The sequence below is a fragment of the Dasypus novemcinctus genome, chromosome 7 (genome assembly GCF_030445035.2).
Source record: "Dasypus novemcinctus isolate mDasNov1 chromosome 7, mDasNov1.1.hap2, whole genome shotgun sequence".
NCBI lineage: Eukaryota > Metazoa > Chordata > Mammalia > Cingulata > Dasypodidae > Dasypus > Dasypus novemcinctus.
The window spans coordinates 45,259,637-45,280,653 of NC_080679.1; the positions used below are offsets into that span (position 1 = coordinate 45,259,637).

The 21,017-nt window shown below is 41.3% G+C and overlaps 1 protein-coding gene and 1 long non-coding RNA gene across 4 annotated transcripts in view; one reads left to right on the forward strand and one right to left on the reverse strand.

Annotated features, from left to right (window-relative positions):
* SPATS2L (spermatogenesis associated serine rich 2 like) overlaps positions 1-14,835 on the reverse strand; it is a 176,264-nt gene extending 161,429 nt beyond the window's left edge. Inside the window, exon 1 of one of the 3 annotated variants that reach the window (XM_012525334.4) lies at positions 14,742-14,835. The gene's annotated coding sequence lies outside the window, so the exon portion shown is untranslated. Of the gene's footprint in view, positions 1-14,423; positions 14,681-14,741 lie in introns of those variants that run through there. The other 2 variants (XM_012525333.4, XM_023588910.3) reach the window with 2 other exon arrangements.
* LOC131279161 (uncharacterized) overlaps positions 13,280-21,017 on the forward strand; it is a 121,570-nt gene continuing 113,832 nt past the window's right edge. Inside the window, exon 1 of the long non-coding RNA XR_009186513.2 lies at positions 13,280-13,551. This is a non-coding gene — a long non-coding RNA (uncharacterized lncRNA). The remainder of the gene's footprint in view (positions 13,552-21,017) is intronic.

Genomic DNA, 21,017 nt, shown 5'->3' on the forward strand with positions numbered 1-21,017 from the left:
GGAATCTCAAAGTGTCTGATTCCAAAGCATTTTTAACTAATATGCTACACTGATTCTTCAGTTCAGATTTCTTACATCTACCATGAGATTACTTTTACATAAACTATACAAACATATGCACACACACACACAACCATACATCATATATACATGTATATCTGGAAGAAAAACATTAACAAATGCTAACAGTACTAATCTCTGGGTAGTAAAATGATAGCTGACTTAATTTTATTTTTTATCCATTTCAGTATCTTCCAAATTCAATGCGTATGCATTATTTCTGCAACCAGAACTTTTTTTCAAAAAGAAAATAAGTATGTGAGAATACTTTGTAAAATATAAAGTACTGCACAAATATTAGTTTTTTTGTCAGGTGATATTTTATTCCTTGACTTACAGGCTTGGGTTTCTTAGTGCTACTCTTCCTTTAAATTATTTTGTCTTTTATCGAGGTCTAAGGTAAAAAGTAAGGTAAAAGAAAAAACTATTTTGTACATGAATACCAAACAAACAAACAAGCAAACAAAAACACAACATACACACAGAGATGGTAAGCAATGTATGTGTGGTTTGACAGATATATGACATTGATCTAAGTCAGAAAGTTTGTGTGAGGGAAAAATCTCTCTTCAAATAATACAGAATATTCCACTTAGAGAAAACACACCCACTAGTGACATGATGCCATCAGCACATTCTCTGTCACGGTCATGTCAATGATCCTGTCATTCACGCAGGTACAGCGCACTGCTTGGACACATCTTAGCCTGATCACTGTCTGTCTAAAGAGGTGTGAAGCACCTGTTGGAATGACACCTAAAGAGTGATTTCCTGTCACCTCACTAATTCATTTTCAGAGCAATGATTCTATAAAGAGAACTGAATGATGTAATAAAAAGCAATTCCATTGAACCAAACAAGTTCATATGAGTTGAAACTGCAGGCAATGGATGAATTATTTTGCAAAATTTTTATTTTCTTTTAAAATAAATTTAAAATAAGGTTATTAAGATGTGATTTTTAGTAAATTTTTCAAAAGAAAAATTAACGCTATCTAGAAGTACTCCAAGTTAACCTCATTTCATTTTTACTTTATAACAGGGTTCTATGATGGGCAATAAGTGACGGTGGTTCACAACGTTACTAGGGCATTTGACTAAGTCTTCCCTGACTAACTCCTCTTAGATATCCTGGGGACAAGAAAGTAAACACAATTGAAAGATTATCAGTTAAAAAAAAAACAAAAACTAAATCAACAAAATTCACATATTAATGTCAAGAACTCTCTTGCAGAAAAGCAAAGGGCTCTGGTCTTCAGCCTGTCTTCATCAACATTTTATCAATGACAGAGTGAGTACCATTCCCAGATGGGCAACTGATGCACAAGTGAAAGAAATATCAGTAATAGAGTAAATTAAAAAACATTAAATTCAAATATGTTTTGATAGGGAGGAAAAGTCATTTGACTAAATCACTGACAAAATTTAACAAGGATAAATTCTTGTCCTCTCCATGGGTTCACACAATTAATTACATGAGAACGGAAGGAGCAAGATTTGGCTTAACAGCAGTTGTTCAAAAAAAAGACTTGCAAGTTCGGGGTCTCACTCTAAGCTGGTATAAACTAACAATGTGCTGTTTTAGATTTAAAAAGAAGACCAACACAATATTTGGTTAGATTAATAAAAGAAAAGTGACCTCAAACAAGAAAGGTAATAATAAACCTGTGTTTTCTACTGCACAGAGTAGCTCAGGAATAGATGTTGAATTTAAGGTGCCTCATTTTCAAAATGGGCAGAGTGACAAATGCCCAGAGGAGTGTTAACAGGATGAGAAATATCAGTTGCAAGAACTGGGACCAGGTAACCTTGAAAGGCAAAGACTTTGAGTAGGAAATACAATAGCTATGATCAAATATTTGAAGAGTTACACACAGAAGGTACATATTTATTCCGTGGCATTCTCAAGGGCAGGCAGAAGACCAACGGTGAAGTTGCAGGGAGGCAGACTTCTGTAAACCACATGACAGAGGTTGTGATGGTTAGGCTAATGTGTCAACTTGACTAGGTAATTGTGCTCAGGTGTTTGGTCAAGCAAGCACTGGGCTAATTGCAATGCAAGGACATTTATGGGCTTTAGTCATCGGTGAGCTTACTGCATAGATAGCTGATTACATCTATGATCAACCACAGAGATTGCTGTCAGCAATAAGTGATGCTTTATCCAATCAGTTGAATGCCTTAAACGGGAAAGTGATTTCAGCATTCAGAGAGAATTTCCCAGCTCATCTTTGGACAACCAAAGTCCCCCAGAACTCATCAAGGACCTTCAATGGACTTTCATCGGAGGCCCCGGTTTGCATCCTGCCTGGGGAACCTGCATCCCCACGGTTGGTCATGTGAGAGATTCTTATAAAATCTCATACTATTTACAGATATCTCTTGTTGATTCTGTTTCCCTAGAGAATCCTGACTAATATAGAGGTTTTAAAAACATTTTTGTTTATCTGTGCTAGACTATGAGTATTTGTTCAATCACAAATTAGACAAGGTCCTACTCTGAATAGAGGCTTAGGATCTGGGAGCATTGTATACTAGTGTCATTGAGCTCCTCATTCCTGGAAGGGTTCAAACGAAGCTGGTTGACCGGAGATGGTACAGAAAGGATTGGTGGGATGTTAAAAAACCAGGGTACCCGTTATCCATTTCCAACGCCCACATTCTATGCTTCTAATTTCATATCGGTGACATTCATAAAGATACTGTATACAATATCTAAATATGCCCCTAATAAACGAGTTTATATTTTCAATGCCACAAACCAATATTAACCAACATTTTTAGATATCTTTAATTTTAATTTTTGAGAGAGCAGATTTACATTTTCTCTTTAAGTGTTTAAAATTTTGCTATGACATTATATTGAAATGTGGCTATAGTATTATAATGGGGTAATCAACTGCATCAAGAAGAGAAGAGATCACTGGAAGCCCAGCGAATGTACTGCATCTACTCCATCATTCAGATTTCACAGAAGAAAAAATGGGAAGGGATGTTAGCGGTCCTAGTAGCTGGCATAACATCTTTCACTTCCCCCTTTAAAAATTACCGGACAGCCTGCATTCCTATAACAAACACTCATCGAATGGAAATGGCAGTATGTCAGATCAGACGATCTCACTGCTATTTATGGTGCTTCAATAAGTGGCTTTTCTCTGTTATGTATTAGCAATCACTATACTATATGAAAGTCAGCCCACACCGAGAATAATATTGCCTCCAATCAAAATCATTCTTTTCTTAGTGTACCAAAGCTTTCTTTCCCCTTCTTCTAAGCAACAAAGGCAACAACAAAAGAATTTCCCAAACACCCACAGTTAAAGAAAGAATGGCTCCAACAAAATAAGTGTGAAATCTGTCCCTGGTATCTAATTTGTATATGAATCTTCCTTTCTAGAGTATTTTAGTGGCTTCCTTTATTTATAATCTATCAGCAAAGAATAGAAAGAAATGTTTATTTTGGTGGCAGGGCACCTGCCTATTCAGAGATTCAAAAATCCTGCTCTGTTTATTCTTGAGTTATCCTGGCAGAGGATGTAAACTTGCCTTTGTTCCATGGCTTTGCGCTGTACCCAGAATCCCAGCTGAAGGTTTTCACACATGCAAACCATAAGGCAAGAATAGGCCTCAGCAAAATGGGAAGGCAACTTCCTTCTGGTCCTTTTTTCCACCTCTAGGTGATACTCCTTGATTCAGTTTCTTATTTCCACCCCCCATTTCAGTCTCAGGGAAGGGTCTAAAAAATTATTCAACCCAAGGAACAGGTTTGTTAAGTTTGTTAAGTTTGGCTGTTACCATTTCCAGAGCATTTACATTTTAGGCCCTGGTGCTGGGTACTTTTTATCTCATTTTATTTAGTTCCAGCAAAATCGTAAGGAAACTGGAGGCATTACTAATCGCACTTCATACATGAGGAAACTGAGGTTCAGGAAGATGAAATAACTTACTCAAGTTCACTTGCCCAGTCAATTATATGAATCAAAACCAGGTCTTTCAAACTCCAAAGCTTGTCCTCCTTCTCTTCTAAACCACACTGGTCTTAAGGAAAGGAAATAGAGCTTTATAATACAGGTTTTCATTTATTAGACAGCAGAAAAGAGAGAAATTATGAATATTAGAATTACCCTTTTGAACAGTACAGATTCTAAAATCACACCATAAAGGCAGTCACCTTTCTTATCCATGCACATAAGACCAGCCTTTCCCCTGGAGACAGGGAAATGGGCACATCACAATTTAAGAAAATCAACCCTATACTTGCCTTATCCTTCTTCCAGGTTGCATACCTGGTACAGATAGGACCCAGCGACCAATGCGGCAGTTCGTTAGCAAGCAGTGTTTGGTGTTGGGGAATCTGGAAACAAGGGCACTTATTCAATTCCACAAATATCTATTAAACTGACTAACTGAATTTTCTGTCCATTGCTGGCAGGTGTCAGTACTGAAGTCGCTTGGAATAGCATTGCAGGGACTCAATTATAGGGCCTGTAGCTCAGGAGGAAGACTGTTGTTCCAGGAAGGTTTGGAGAAATATAATGGGATCTTTACCAAGGAGATATGGGATTCCTATACAAAAAGTCAAAGCAGGGACTTGGGAATGTGGGACACAAGTGGAACCTGGGCTCAGAGTAAAAACCTGGTTTCCCAAGAAACGAGGTTGAGTTATGGCTACCTGAGTACATTGCCCAAGCACGGCAGACTACGTAATTAATCTGATGCTGAGTCTAACATATCAATCCAGAGGTGCTTTATTTCCCACTGCAAAGAGACTAAACTCATCCCAGATCCTGCAAATGGAGAGAAATAACCACAACAGGGTGGCTACCACTGCTCACACCATTTTCTGTGGATGTCTGACTTTCAAAATTTACTTTTAGCAGAAGAATCTTTTCCCCTAACAAAATCTCATACAAAATGCATAATACGTAAATAAAAAAACAAAAACATCATCACCAACAAAACAGCTGCTCAGGTTAAAACCAAATAGGGAGTTTCTTCTCAGAACCAAAGGACTCAACAGAACACAGGATGCAAACCACAAGAGAAGAAACCAACCGTACTGTGTAGCAGACTTCATTAAGACCTAATCCTGCTGAGTGTTTCTCTTGAAAGTCATGGTTTCTTCCCATCACCTCCAAGTTTCTCCCTCCTGCTCCAACCTGATGAGCTTTGGTTTCTTATTGCGGGTTGGCCTTTTCCACTGTGAAATCATAAGCACACTATACTAGTATTTCTTAGGACACAACCCTGTATTTTGGGTCTTCCTGACAGCCCAAACACCCTTTTCTCAAAGTCTCTTGAGGCTCCTGATCCACAGATCGCAGTCCCCTTTCTCTTATGGCACAACTAACTTCTGTAAGAGCACTTACCGGGTTTTAACACATCACTCCAAAGCACAATGATTTTATGATGTATTTATTACTAGGATTCAAGAGTCACTGATTCATTAATTTGATCAGTCCTGGAGCTAGATATTAGGGTAGCTGAGACTTAGCCCACACAGGAAGGATTCGTGGCAGGATGGGGGACCTCAGAGGCCAGCGCATGACTCTCAGTGCTGTGCCCAGTGCCTAACTTGCCAAGGCTTTCAGGAAAAGTGACTCCTCTTTCCCTTCACTGACTTCTGCCTATCTCAAAATTCTCCTTCTTCCCAACCATGAGTACGCCCCTCCTTCCCACTCCTGATGGTGACTGGGTGGGCCTGCAGAGACAACATGCTCTAATAGTGCTTTCAAACCACGTGTGTTATCTGTATAACTCCTGGCTATAGCTTTCAAAATCTGTCTCTCCAATTCTGATTCTTATCCAAAGCACTTTATACCTCTGGATTTAAGAAAGTGAGCAACTGCTGCTTCCTATACCAGCAGGGCTGACTTAATCATTCACAAAGCTCATGAGCTTGGCTCATACAAGTCGGGTCTCCTGTGAATGAAGAGAGATTCTATAACAGCACTGCCCAACCAAACTGTAATGCGAGCCACAAATGCAAGCCACACAGGCCATTTTAAGTTTTCTAGTAGCCACGTGAAAAAGAAAATGGAAAAGGAAACATAACATATTTTATTTAGCCCACTCTATCCAAGATATTATTGTTTCAACATGTAATAAATATTAAAAATTGTTAATGACGTATTTTGTACTCTTTTTCATACTAAGTCTTCAAACGCCATGGTGTATTTTATACTCACAGCAAATCTCAATTTGGACTAGCCATATTTCAAGTGTTCAATAGCCACAGTTCTATAATCTCTTGTCTGCTCCTATCCCTTCTATCATTTCCTTCCTGTAACATTTCCTTTAGGAAGGATGCTATGGATAGGGGTAAACACTGGGGACTAGGATCATTACTGGAAACTTTGATATACAGCTGAGGGGAGGCCCCAGACCACAGAGGAATTTCTGTGCCATGCTTGAGAACTTAGATATTCTCCAGAAGGTACAGTAAATCTGCTGAAGGGTTTTAAGCAGCAGAGAATCATGATCAAATTGCCTTTTAGAAAGAACCCACTGGCAGCAGTGTGAATGGACTGGAAGCATGCCAGGCAGAAGGTAGAGGGACCAGTTAGCAGGACACTGCAATCAATAATCCTCAAGAGAAAGGATGAGGGCCTGAACCATGACAAAAATGGAAGTAATGGCATAGAGAAGAGAAGGCAGATTCAAGAGAGTTTGAGAAGGAAGTTTCTACAGGGCCTCATGGCCAATTAGGTGTTAGGTTTAAGGAAGAGAGAGGACTCTAGAGCAACTCCAAGATATAAAAATTATCAACTCAGTGAAGTGGGTTTCATTAACTGAGATACAGAACACAAGACGGAACATGCTGGTTTGCAGTTGCTGAAGTGGAGTTTTGAAGTCGTCAAGTTTGAGGCATAGCAGATATTAGGAAAGAAGTCAAGGCTAGACATGTGGATTTGTGAATCAACGGTACATTGGTGGTAGCACAAGAGAACAGCAGATGAGCTGCTGCCACAAGGCAGAAGTGAAGAGTGAATAGAGGGCTGAAGCTGAACTTAAGGGAATGCTGAGGCATTCAGTGGAGGAGAGGAACCTACCAAGAAGACTAATACTGAGCTGCTGTGAAAAAGGAGGAAAAAAAAAATCAGGAGTGCGAGGTGACTCAGAAAGCAAGCAGCAGTTGGAAGAATAGAAGTGACCACTATGAGTGGACAGGACTGTAGAGGGTTGGGGATGAAGGGTGGGTGGGGAGGTGGAGGAAATGGGCAAGGACCCTTTCTTCAAGGAGCTGCTTTTTTAGACCAGGAATAAGATGGAACACAACCAGACCCAGAGGGAAAGGGCCAAGGCAACCTAGTCTTGTCTTGTTTTTATAAAGAATGAGAAAAACTTACTCATATTTGGACCCTGGGGGAAAAAAAAGGTTGGTGAGACCCTGAAGGAAGGAGAGATAATGGAATAAGAGGGAATGTCATCCAGAAAATGAGTCTGAGATTGGAAGAGGGTAGAGGGAAATAAAGGAGTGGGGAAGAAGGTACAGCCATTTATAAGGAAGATATAACATTACCACTGTAAAACTAGTTTTCCCTAGTTAGAAATATAAATGAAATATAATTATACATGTAGGTTTCCCCCCTTAATATACTACACATCATGTCTAAAACCAGATAAATGCTGAACACAGAAGCTGCTAGTTTTCTGGGCTCCAGCTCTGTGGTCGTGGTATACCACAAAGTCCTTCACACAGGTTTGTACTGCACCTGAACAGCTATATTCACCACCTGTAGAGCCATAGTGGTGGTTTATGAGAGCCTCTCCAGTGGGTTGGTGTTTTAGATTCTCAGCTGCTAAAACAAATACTTCACAATGGGTTGGCTTAACAGAATTTACTGGCTCACGATTTTGAGGTTAGGAGAAGTCCAAAATCTTAGGGTGAGCAAGGTGACGCTTTCTCCTTGAAGACTGTGGCATTTGAAGGCTGGCTGCCTCTGCTTATTGGGGTTCCCTGGCTTTTCCATCACATGATGATAGTCTCTCCTTTCTCTTCCGAGTCCCCTTGACTTCTGTTTTCCTTTGCTTATAAGGACTTCTGCCATATTGGATCTAGGCCACCCTCATTCAGTTTGGGTACACCTTAACTAATAACACCTTCAAGGTCCTTTTACAAATGGGTTCACCTCCATTGGACCAGAGGTTGGGACCTGAATTGCCTTTTGTGGGGGACATGATTCAATCCCCAACAGTTGGTGACTGTGCTGTACTGAGAGGCAAGTATATTGAATATCACAGTGCATTAAGCACCCACCCCATGGTGGTATAAATTTAAAATACCCAATCCTTGAAGTCAGACCCCAGTTTCATCTGCCATTTTGTCATCTCTGTGGATTCAATCAAGTTATATAACTTCCCTGAGGCTCCATGTCCCCTTTAAAAAAGGGTTCATAATCTCTACCTTGTAGAATCTGAGGTTTAACTGGGATGGTCAATAAATAAAAACTATCATGATAATGATAACTATATTCACTTTATTCTGAATCTCTAGGAATTGGGTGCTGCTGGCAATGAATTAGTGCTTTGCCACAAATAGCATCTTGATCCCTAAGGAGAATTAAAGCATCAGTTCTAGTGTTAGGAGGGGACCTTAGAAATCCACATGGCCACCTAATGTTTCCTCATCACAGTACAGTATTCAGTCCCTGCCCTCAAACTGCCCAGGTCTGATTCCTGCTCTACTACTTACTAGCTACTTGACCTTTCTGGGCTCAATTATTCTTCGGGAAAATAATGGTAATAACAGTATGTACTTCATAGCATTGTTTAGAGGATGAAAGTATATAATTCGTGTAATTAAAGAAGATATTGCCTGGTATAGCCAATGCTCTGTCATGGGTGGAAGGGAAGCCTACCACCTCCTGAAATAGCGCAATCTATAATATTCCATTTATAGAGTTCTGTTAGCACACTGGGCAGTGCCCCACAGATGGCTGCCTGTTTGGGACCACAATCCAGGTTACATATACTTCTTCTTTCCATTACTGTGAAGGTTTCAACTGTCAGTGGCATTTCCATAATGCAAGGAAGCCTTTTTTGAGCATTCTAAGTGAGTTGGATGCTACCGGAGAACATACCGGTTATATTGCTTACAAGATTTATTTTGTGCTTTAAGTCATGGTCAAGTAAGTCAGCACTTGGCACCATACATAATTACTGCAGCTATCTGTATATCTAGGTTCCATTATTGAACACAGCACACCACCAATGCCCAGGAGAGCCTTGGCTGGGTTTCAGCTGAGATGCAGCTATAGTGTAACAGAGTACTGATCTTAGAGCCACAAAACCCTGGAAAGCCAGCCTGCCCCTTGCTCTCCCTCTCCCACCTCCCATCACCCTTCTCTCACCTCTGCACTCCCGATTATAGCTACTGAGATCCTACCCAAATCCTTTCAATAATAGCTAAAAAACTGTCAGGAATGTCCCTCTACTCCTTAGCAAAGGAAATTCTCCCTTCTGAGATATCTTAGATCTTTGTTTCCGAGATACATGGTTTATTTCTCCTGACAGACTGTTTAAAACCTTTCCCCAGCCAAAACAGCACCTTATACAAAATAACTTCTAAGTTAAAAATTTAAAGAATTGGATTTTACCCTGAATATAATAGGATGAATGTGGTGAAGTCTTCCCTACCTAACTACTCACCCCCAGATGGATCCTGCAAAGTGTTTGTTTTCTGTTTATTTTTAATGTACAAGGATGCTTTTAAGGGAAAAGATTGGGCAGTGCTGCAATACAGTCTAGAATTTTAGGGCTGATTAGCTAAACTTTTATATAACTGATAACTCTAGCCTAATTGTTTTATATATAAAATACTGGCATAAAGCCTGAATGTTTTTATTTTTGCTTACTAGTGGGACCCATCACTCCACCTTAAAATAACCACAGGCTTCTTAATTACCACTCACAACTGCCGGTCTCTTATCATTATCTCATGTCTGGGAAATGCTGAGTCCTCAGATTCCTCACAGCTATGAATGGAGAGGTTGGTTAGAAACACTGAAGAAAAATGGGGATTAACTCCCTGATAGTCACCTCCTTTAAATACCTGTCCCCAGCCCCTTTTTCTCCAGTGTCAACTAACTAGATATCAGGCAGCAGGCTAGGCTCCAGGGGCATGATGGTGAGAAGCACACAGGCAATATCAAATCCATCATTAAAAAAAATTCAGCTCTACAGTTTATTCATTCTATAGGTACACTTATCAAGTGTCTGCTACATCCAGAGGACTACAGACAGTCCAAAGAAAGAATATCAGGTACATCAGGACCCTCAAGGAACTTGAAATCTAGTTGGGAAAGCAAGACAAAAAGATGTAAAACACACAATTACATTATTGTCTAGGGAATCATGTAGACAAAAGGGCAGAAGAGGAAGAAATCAATGAGGGTAACATGATCGGGGCAGGCAGACCTGAACTTGAAGAATGTGGTTAAGTAAAAAAAAAAAAAAAAAAGGAAAAGGCATTTTAAAAAGCAGAGCATGAACAAAAGGGTACAAGTAGAAACATGAGTGTTGTCTTTGAAGGTCAGTGAATCCAACTAGTAGCAAGAGAAGGTTCACGTTGGAAAGAAGTGGAAAATAATGTAACTTAACTTGGAACAAGATTGTGGGGTACCTTAAACCCAGGCTGAGAGGCTGAACTTTATGTCAAAGGCAGTGGGGAGCCATGGAAAGTGGTTGAACTACTGGAAAGAGTACTAGCTTTGGAATCAGATGTTCCTGAGCTCAACACAGCCTTCCTGTGAAACAGTTCCCAGAGAAGAGATTTCAGAAGGATTTGAGGGTAGTTGATGTGGTAAAGTGTATAGAACTCTCAATTATAGAGAGTTCGGGATGCTGGGGGTATGGTGGGGTGCAGGGGCTGGCTCTGTTATAAAAGAAAAGTTACCGACTTGAAAAGTTTTACAGAAAATGAGAGAAGAGTCGGAGATGATTCCTAGGTTTCAACTCAGTGATGACAAAAATGCTAAGAGTTATCAAGAAGAGAAGTCTTTTCATCATGAAAGGAACAGGTTTAATAGAAAACGGGAAAACATTTATTAACAGGGAAGTAGCCTTTGGCCTCACAGAGGGCATCCACCATGAAAAGACTATTAAGCAGGTGGATTATTACGAATACAGTTTGGATTAGTACAGAGATAAAGATTCACACGGTGTAAAGATAGATGATACCATCACATTTACGGGTTTTTACCAGGAAATAAAAATGCTATTAAACAAAAATAATGGAAATGATATAAATAGTAGAGCAAAGCAAATCTTCATGGACTATTTTTCTTTGCTATGGTACTTAGGGGATTCCATCCATTACCACAACCTGAATGAATAAACTTCTGTAGAAATTCAGCATACGGCCTATTTACATAACAAGAATCACAACTCCAAATTAGCCATTTTGATGCGTCAGGGAAATAACACCTTCATAACAGGCTACTTTCAAAAGAGGAAACTTTATCATGAAAATCATATTTTGAGTGTGTGATTACATCTAAGGTAGAACAATGATGGAATAGATTGATTACCTGAATTATGCACAATCACCCAGAGATCAATAAACATACTCCATCATTTAAATCTGTCCATATTATTTATCATCTGCCCTCATGTCCTGTGTCATGTTTGCAAAAGCTCCTCTTCTGTGCATGACCATATTACTATTATTATTATGCAGAACCACATGATTCAATGATCACAAATTGCAGCAAAGGCTCTTCAGAAGGTAACAAGCAAAGAAGTATTACCAAGCAGTGACTAAGCAGTATCTGCCCAACATATAAAAAGCACACTGCACTCTTGTCATATGGCGAGACAGGTGATAGTCTAGATTTTATCATGAGCAACCTCAATTTCTTCCAGTTTATCAAAACTGTCCCTATTAATAGAAGTTCTTCTTCTGGCTCACCTCATAAGATGCTGATCAAAACTGTACAAAGGTAACAGAAGGAAGACCACCTATGCTCCTTCAACACATAATCCATAAATCATTGTTAATGATAGCACATTTTTTGGATAACAGTTTGAGAAAGTGATCAAACTCAGAAAACAAAATTAGACTAAAGCTTAACTTCTGGTGAGAAGTATTTCCATTTACATGGCAAAGCTGACCAATAAGATGCCTCTGACTGGCAGCATTCCAAAGACAAGGAAACTCAAGGCTGCAATGGTGTGACCCAAGTATTTTCTTTCTCTGAACAAACACCGCGTGGAAGTGGTGAAGCAACTTCACAAGACCATCAATACCCATCCCCAAAATGGGTACTTAGAAGCCAATGTAAGCAGAAAAACTGTCAACTGAAGACTTTCATTAGGGGCTGCCTAAAATGAACACAAAAGGAGTCTGGATCATTTGCCTGTCTAAATGAGTACATTAAACTAAGTTGATTCTTAGGAAATCATTTAATATTTTCAAAGAAAATTGTTAATTAATATACTCCTTTCACAGATGTTCAGTTTTTACTAACCGCTTAAATATTCTCTGCATTCAAGTGATTGTATTTTTATGCAAAGTATCCTTTGGTCTCTAGTTTGCTGTGTGTGTGTGTTTAAAGCTATACAGACACAAAACTTGACATATTTCCTGTTCTCCTGCTCCATAAAATAGATTTTAAAGCTTGAGCTTATTCCAAAACTCTAATTAGAGACTACAGTACTATTTGCCTTGTCCAAATAAAAAATCATTCCCAAAGTGGATTTTTCCCAAAAGATCCAATAAATATTATCATACACAGATATTTTTAAACACTACAGTTACTTGGTAAAACTGCTCCCATTCACGTTGACACAGTGCTTTCTGGTTAAGTGGCACAATTCCATAAGGACCATAAAATGTTTATCCATTAGGCAAGTTTAGTCTTTATTTTCCAAGACCTTTCAAACTAATTGGTTTTGTTACTTGAATAGGCCTTTCCCCCCCAGGAGGAACTGATTTCCGACTACCCTCCCTTCTTTTCCCTGGCATATTGCACATCTGCTTAATCTCTAGAAAACAAAATCATTCATAGTGGCAATGAATCGTTCTGTTAAGACAAACTAAAACGACGTCATTAAAATTCATAAATACGACCTCCTCACTCTTTCAAAAACTGGTATAAAACATCTTCCTCCACGCAGGTTCTAAAATTGGAGTCGTTCTTCCTTTATGCCTGTGGACTTTGTGAGGGGGGTGGTAAATTTTTAGAAGATAATTTAAAAATTTAAATACGCAAGTTAAAGTATTACTCGTGGCATTTTATGTAAAAAAAGAGACTGAAGTTAAAGGCTTTTCATTAGTGCTCAAGCTACAGACCCTGTAATACACTCAAAGGAAAATGCTGTACAGAAAGAATCTTTAATGAAAGTGCCTGAAAGTCTCCAAAACCCTGACATCGCTAAAACCAGGTTTGCCGAGAATTGAAAGCTCATGAAGTTCTCAAACACACACCAACCCCTACGAACTGGAAACGTCCACTTAAGGATGACAGGCTCCGCTCCCATCTCAGTGCAGGTAAAAGTCTCAGCCCTTCGCCTCTTACGTTTACAATAGAGTGTGAACAGGGCCCATCTCCCGAGACTCGGTGAAGTCCAAAGTGGGGAGAGAGCGGTAAACACACCCTCTCTGCACCTCCCAAACAACCTAGACGCGGCGGCGCGACCTCTCTGACCCGCGCCCGGGGCGCTCGGCGCCTGCTCCTCTCAGCCTCGCCCGCACTCGCGGCGTGTAAGCGAACGACCGGGGACCGGGGGCGGCTCGGCGGAGAACGCGGCGCTGCCCGGATCCCGCTCCTAACCGGCGCCGAGGGGCGCGCGTTTCCTCGGCAGGAGCCGAGGGCGGGATCGTCTCGGGTGACGGGGGCAGTTCCGCGGCTCAGAACGGGAGGGCGGCGGGAACAGGGCGAGGTGTGGGGCAAACGGGGTCTCGGGACCCTTTAGGCTGGTGAGAGCGGCTCCCCCGCCGCCCCGGGAGCTGGGGTGGGGGACGAGGCACAGCGGCGGCGGGCGCTTCGGGTCGGGCGGGTCCACGTCGGAGCGCGGTGGCCACACGCCCGCCCCGGGCGCGCAAATGTGCGCTGACTCGGCGCCTCCTCCCGCTCGCTCGCACCGACCAGAGAAAGGAAGGAAGGCGACCTCCGCGTCCGGTCCACGCCGCCAGCCCGCGACTGCGGCCGAGCGGGGACCACACCCAGTGCCCCGGGAGGCGGTAGGGGCCGCCAGGCCCGGGCTGCGTTACGCCGGCCAGGGCCGAGCCTCGTCCCGGCCGCGCAGGCCCCGTCGCACCCGCCGGCGCCCCGCATCCCGGCCCGGGGCCCCGCGGGCGGCCAGGTGGGGAGGGGGCGCCGGGGGTCGGGGACGCGCCGTGGTTGGGGGTCCTGGGCTTACCTGTGCGCCGAGCGCCGGCCACTCCGTCCCGGGCAAGGGGCCGGGGGCCGGGGGCGCGGCCGCCGCGGGAGGTGCCGCGGCCGTGGCGAACCCTGCGGCGGGAAGGGCGGGCCGAGCTGGAGCCGCTGCCTGGGCCGTGAGCCGTGCGGAGCTCGCCCCGCGCTGCCGGCGCTCGCGGCGGAGGGCGCAGCCAGCTCGGGCCGGGACCGGATTCCGCCACTGACACAACTCCGGGTCGGCCGGCTCCACGCACGGTCACTCCCGCCCCTCGCAGGCTGCCGGCTCCCGCCCGCCAGCCCGCCCCTCAGTGTCACTCACCCAGGCGCACACACCCCGAGCCGGCGCCCCTCGCTCCCGCTCGTACACTCGGCGTTGCTCACGCCTCTCTCGGGTTTTGTATCCGTTCACATGCACGTTCTGACACACATCCCTTCTCTCCACACGCCCTCCCTAGCTCCTTTCCCACCCCACTTTCTAGAAGAATCCACGTACAGCTTCCGCACTTTGCTTGCCCCACACGAACCTCCTCGCCTTTCTCCCAAACCTCCACTGCTCCTGAAGTCCCTCTGTTACTCGGAGATTTGAGTTTGCACGTGTTGCGGGAGAATCATCCTCCCCTATCCAGAAAAATGAACTTTGTTTTGCCCAGCACTGTCTACAAATGCAAGATGCTTCTCCTTTTAGAGGGTAATAATGCTTTCTGGTGATGAGCCAAGCTCAAAATGTAATCCAAGTTATCAGATTCCGAAATGACCTGAAAAAACTAGGTACCGAAGAAGTACCGGGGTTCCAGTCAGACCTTAGAAACCCGGCTAACCCGGGCAGTTCTGGGCGCCTCCCCTCCGGGGCCAGTTTTTCATACCAGGCTTCTGGCAGGATGGGTTGTTGGAAACGTGTGTGATAACCAGGTTACATATAGACACCATGCATCGGCCCCTGGTTTTCTGCCTGGGAGTACAGATTCCGGGAGAGTAAAGACAGTTTCTCAATCACTATTCATGATGCAAGCACTTTAGATGATACTCCTCTTCCAGAGGCAGTAGAGTGAAATGCAGGCAGTTCTCCAATTCAGTTTATTTTTTAAAGGATGATTTCTTAGCCTCACTTATTCTCGATACCAATAACTTTTCAGTGGCTCCATGGATATTCAAGTCCCTTACAGATATCAGACCAGGGTTAGTTATGCCTCTTCATGCTCTAGACTCTGACGGACCCCCCTGAATGTACAGCACAATCCAGTATCATCCTATGTTCAGAAATTAATAATTTGAACTAAAATATAAATGCCATACTGGTAAAGTTAAAATTTCCTGACATAATATGCCCCTGTTGACAAAGCCCAGCCGTAATAAGAAATGAGCTAAAAGCATAAAGGAACTCATTATCATGACTGGTGGTGGATGGTGGCACTGGATTGGTGTATAGATTTAACAAGTGCTTTATAAGAATGAACTCATTTAATCTCCCAAACAACTCTATAAGGTCGTTATACTTTTGTCTCTTTTATACAGATAAAGAAACTTGAGGCACAAGGATTTTAAATGTCTTGCCTAAGTTCTTTAGCTGGTTACTGGTGGGGCAGAGATTTGAACCTAGGTAGTCTGGCTCCAACTATGCTATCAAAAGGAAAGCTTGCTTCTAGGAGCCACACTACATATAAAAAGAAAGGCATAGATATCATCCCATTGCTTACTAAATTTAGGTAGAAAAGGTAACTTGTAACAATTGATGCATTTTTTAGAACCTCTGGCAAAATACATCGGTTTGTTTTTTTTTGGGTTCCCCCATAATTAGAATTCCAAAATGATTAATAAATGGTTCCCTTTCCTAGAAAGGGCTTTGGAAATAACTTTGAACAAACTCATTCCTTTCTTCAACCACTTCAGAATCTTTCCAGGACTCCAAATTTAATTTAATTAGTCAAGTCTGAATGAAAAATGCTTTCAAGAACTGGTTTTCATAAGCTAATACATGGCTTTCTCTATTTGAGGGATGTTTTCCAGTAGGTGGGCAGTTGCCAGACGAATAGCTAGAATGTTTATTGAGATGTTAAGCATTGAATTGGTGTAAAGAAAAAAGAATAGGAGTGTAGTGGTAGCCTCTGTTCCACAAATTAGGCTAAGTCTGATTCTCCACTGGGAATAGAGGGCCTAGTCCATGAAAAGACAATTAAAAAGTAACTGAAGAAAATAATTGCATCTTTCAGGGTTAGCTAAGAGAACTGACAAAATTAATCAGACTTTTTAACGTTTTATAAACAATGACTTTCAAATCAAACCTTTTGATTTAATTTGCTGTTCAAATTAATTTACTCTGGACAAAATGAAAACTTCTGTTTCTAGGAGAAAGTTTAAAATGCTTATTGAAAAGTATATAAAAATTTCTTGCACATCAAATAACTAACAAAGCAATCTTGTAGGTTAGGCATAAACCATTTTATTTCATATATTTATTTTTTAAAGATTTATTTTATTTCTCTCCCCTTTCCTGTCCCCCCGTCTGCTCTCTGTGTCCATTTACTGTGTGTTCTTCTGTGTCTGCTTGCATTCTCAGCGGCACCAGGAATCTGTGTCTTTTTGTTGTGTCATCTTGCTGCGTCAGCTCTGTGTGTGTGTGGCACCACTCCTGGGCAGGCAGCACGTTTTTTCATGTGGGGCGCCCCTACGCAGGGGAAACCCCTTTGTGGCATGGCACTCCTTCCGTGCAGCAGTGCTGTGCAAGGGCCAGCTCACCACACGGGCCAGTAGGCCGTGGGTTTGGACCCGGACCCCCAGGTGGTAGGAGGACATACTATTCATGTTTTAAAATAATTTATGCTAGGAAGCGGATGTGACTCAACTGATAGCGTCTGCCTACCACCTGAGGGTGTCCAGGGTTAGATACCCAGGGCCTCCTCGCCCGTGTTGTGAGCTGGCCCACGTGCAGAGCCATGCCATGTAGGGGCGAGCAAGGAGTGCGCCCTGCAAGGAGAGCCGCCCTGTGTGGAAAAGCACAGCCTGCGCAGGAGTGGCGCCGCACACACTGAGAGCTGACGCCGCAAGATGACGCAAAAAAAAAAAACCCATGAAAAACTAAGAAACAGAAAATTTAAAAATAGGTGCTTTCATCTGATATTGTAAATTTATTTGAAAAATTACATTATTTGAAGTTTGGATCAACAGGTTATATGTATAATGCAAGTATGACTCTATTGCTCAAAGCGATTCTCTGTAATTATAATCCATGAATCTCATTTTACTATTTTCTAAACTAAATATAAAAGTAAATGTCTTTATTAGGCAAACAAAAACCATAAGAGTAAACATTTTCTGAGGAGTGAACAAAGTATGTTTGTTTACATTTTCTAATATTTTAAATAGGTATTTTTAATCTGTACCTACTGCTTTCCTGCATATTGTCACCTAGGGCCTTTATCCATTGTGTTCGGTTGTAAGCATGGGGGACAATGCCATGTCCTTCAGTATGGCTGACTCTTTCCTTGCAGATTGTTAATCAGGAAAATGCCCCTTTCCCTACTTCACATTCTCTGGATTGCGCTGGACTCCAGATTGTCTAGGCATGGTCATTCAGAGCAGGGTTCACATTTATGGAAGTAATTTTCAGCCTATTTTGGCCATGATCAGTTGTATCAATTAGAATTTCAATATCTGAATGAATGGTGGGGACAAAGAATGACTTTAGTTGCTAGGCTTCAGACCTCTACATTGTATTCAGACCTGATGGAGAAGGCTATGTTTCCTCTAGAGATCTTGGACTTTGGGTGTAATGACTGTGTGGAATCAGAGTTATCTACCTTGATAACTCTGGATGAGTGGGTTCTCTGTGTGAGTGTGGGATGCATTTAGGCTGTTCACAAGTATTCCAACTCTCTTTCCCAAGCACATGGTAGGATTGTACCTTTTTACCCCAGTGAAGTACAATATAGCGATGTGACTTGCTCCAACCAATGAAAGATGAATGGAAGTAATGAGTGTCACTTCTGAGAACAAGTTAAGTGCTAGTGCATGTTTCATCACATTCTCTTTTCTCTTTAGTACTGGAATCAGCAATATGCACAGTCGTGGCCTTTCTATTAGCTTGGAGTAAGTGACAACAGTAAGCAATGCTGCCATGCTGACTTTTGGTGGACATTAGTATAAATGAGAAATAAAATATTATTTTTCCAAGCCATGAGATACTGTGTTTGTTTGTTTCTGCAGTACAATCTAGCCTATTTTGATAAGTAAGAAGAAAGAAAGGAACAAATATTTGAATGGCATGCTATGGCCGTGAATGGCTAATCAGTCCACAAATTTGCTTCCCTTTTCTTCTGGGCATGCAACTAATCCACATTTCCCAGCCTCCTGTGAGAGTTGGGGGAGGCCATGAGGGCCATGCAACTGAGTCTGACCAATAGAAAATAGGGGAAAGTGCCGTACTCCACTTCCAGGCTTGCCCATGGAAATTACCCTCCCTCCCATGAGGTCCCTTCCCTGTCTGCCATGTGGAAATTAACCGCTCTGAGAACCTAAAACAAGATTCTGCAAATATATAAAGGCTCAGATAATAAATATTTTAGGCTCTGCAGGCCGGTCTCTACTGCAACTACTCCATTCTGACAGTTTATAGGAAAGCAGTCGTAGGTGCTATGTACATGAATGTTCGTGTTTATATTCCAATACAATTTGTTACAAAAATAGTCTATGGGTTTGATTTGACCTGTGGGCCATAATTTGCTGACCCAGGACCTAAAGGATGGAAGAGCCAAAGGACAGAAGGAACCTGGGTCTCTGAATGACCATATGGTGTCGACTTGCTGAACACTCAAAGTGAATTGTTATGAGTCAAAAAACCTCCCCTTGAGTTAAATGTCTAATATACTCTTTTACCCCATATTCCAGAAAAATAGATTAATGATCTAAGTCTAAATATATATATATATGGCTCAAAGAAAATATAGGACACTTTGTTTTATAATGTTGGTTATTTTTATAATACTAGTTATAATAGAAATATCATGACACAAAACACCAGAAGCTATAAAAGAAACAGATTTGACTACAAAATTTTTAAAATATCTGTACAGTAAATGTTGCAAGAAAATTTACATAAGGTGAGAAAATATTTGCAACATATAGTACAACAGGAAAGGGTTCACATGTCTAATAGCAAATAGCTTCTGCAAATCAATACAAAAAAGAAAAGCAGCAAAATAAGAAAATGGACAAAATATGAAGACGCAATTCTCGAAAGAATATGTGCATATAAGCATATGAAAATATAGTCAACCTCACCAATAATCACAGAGTGCAAATCAAAACAGGATAGTTTATTTTTACTTATCAGATTAGCAAAAATATTTTAATATCAAGTGTTTGTATAAAAAATAGTAACTTTCATACACAATTGATTGGAGTATGAATTGATAATTTTGGAAAGAAACTTATAGTTCCTATACTATGAAAAATGCATATATCCTTGTACCAATAAAATTGATTTGTTTAAATAAATATGCATATTTCCTTTGACCCAAAATTTCCACTACAAGTAATCTATCCTGAGCTAAATGTTCAAAAATACATTTACATGCATGAGTATTATTGTATTATTTGTAAGAGAAAGATAATTGGATCACGCCTCAACATTCTGAATAGATGAATGGTTAAATAAGTTAGGTGCATCAACAGATGATGAAAAATGAGGGAGATATGTGTGTGCTAACATGGAAAAATGTCCATGATATATTTTTGAGTGGTAAAAGAAAGTTGGAGTTCTATGTACAGGATGAGCTCTATAATGGGGGAAAAGGAGGGAAACCTATGGGTCTTGAAAGAGATAACACTGTTGACACGTGTAACCCTTGAAAGTGAAAGTGAGAACTTCCATTTTTAACGCTGTTCATTTCCTTTTTCCCTTTGAATATCAAATTTTATAATCATAATTTTCTTAAAAGTAAAAGGAAGAGAGACTGAAAGACAAGCCTATATGACTACTACCCAGGCTGAGGGGTTCAAGGACGGATGGGCAGAGGAACAAAGACTCATCGGAGACTTCCTGAGGCAAATCCAAAGGTCTGAGTCACTCCCTTGGTGTTCAAGTGGCAGCAGATTGAATTGTTTTGACCTGGAACCCAAGTTCTGCCTGGAAGTTTCCGATGGAAGATGAAGACTCGGGATGAGAAAAGAAATGGTAACCTTGCTGGCCTGAGGGGAAAACACGTGGGGAAAAAACAAAAACAAATATTGTCCTTTGGCTGAACTTGCTTTGTGTATGTAGAAGCTAAATGTTAGGTTATCTTTTCACTGCTTCAGACTTTTTTTTTTTTAAGCTTCTTTTCAAGACGTTTTTGCCTAAAATGCATGTATACTTAATAGAGGTTTTTGGGGTTGTAAAGGTTACATGTTACTGTGTTTTAGGAAGATGAATCTATCTTTTTTCGACCTTAGTTGTGCCAATAGAAAGATGGCATCAGATGTATGTTAAAGGTGAAGAGGCTGGCATTCATTCAGGACTCATACATTCATTCATTCCTAATGCCTTTTTCGTTTACCAAAGATAATTTTGTCACAAAACTGATTACTAGTGAGATACAGTCTTTTCATATATTTATTGTTT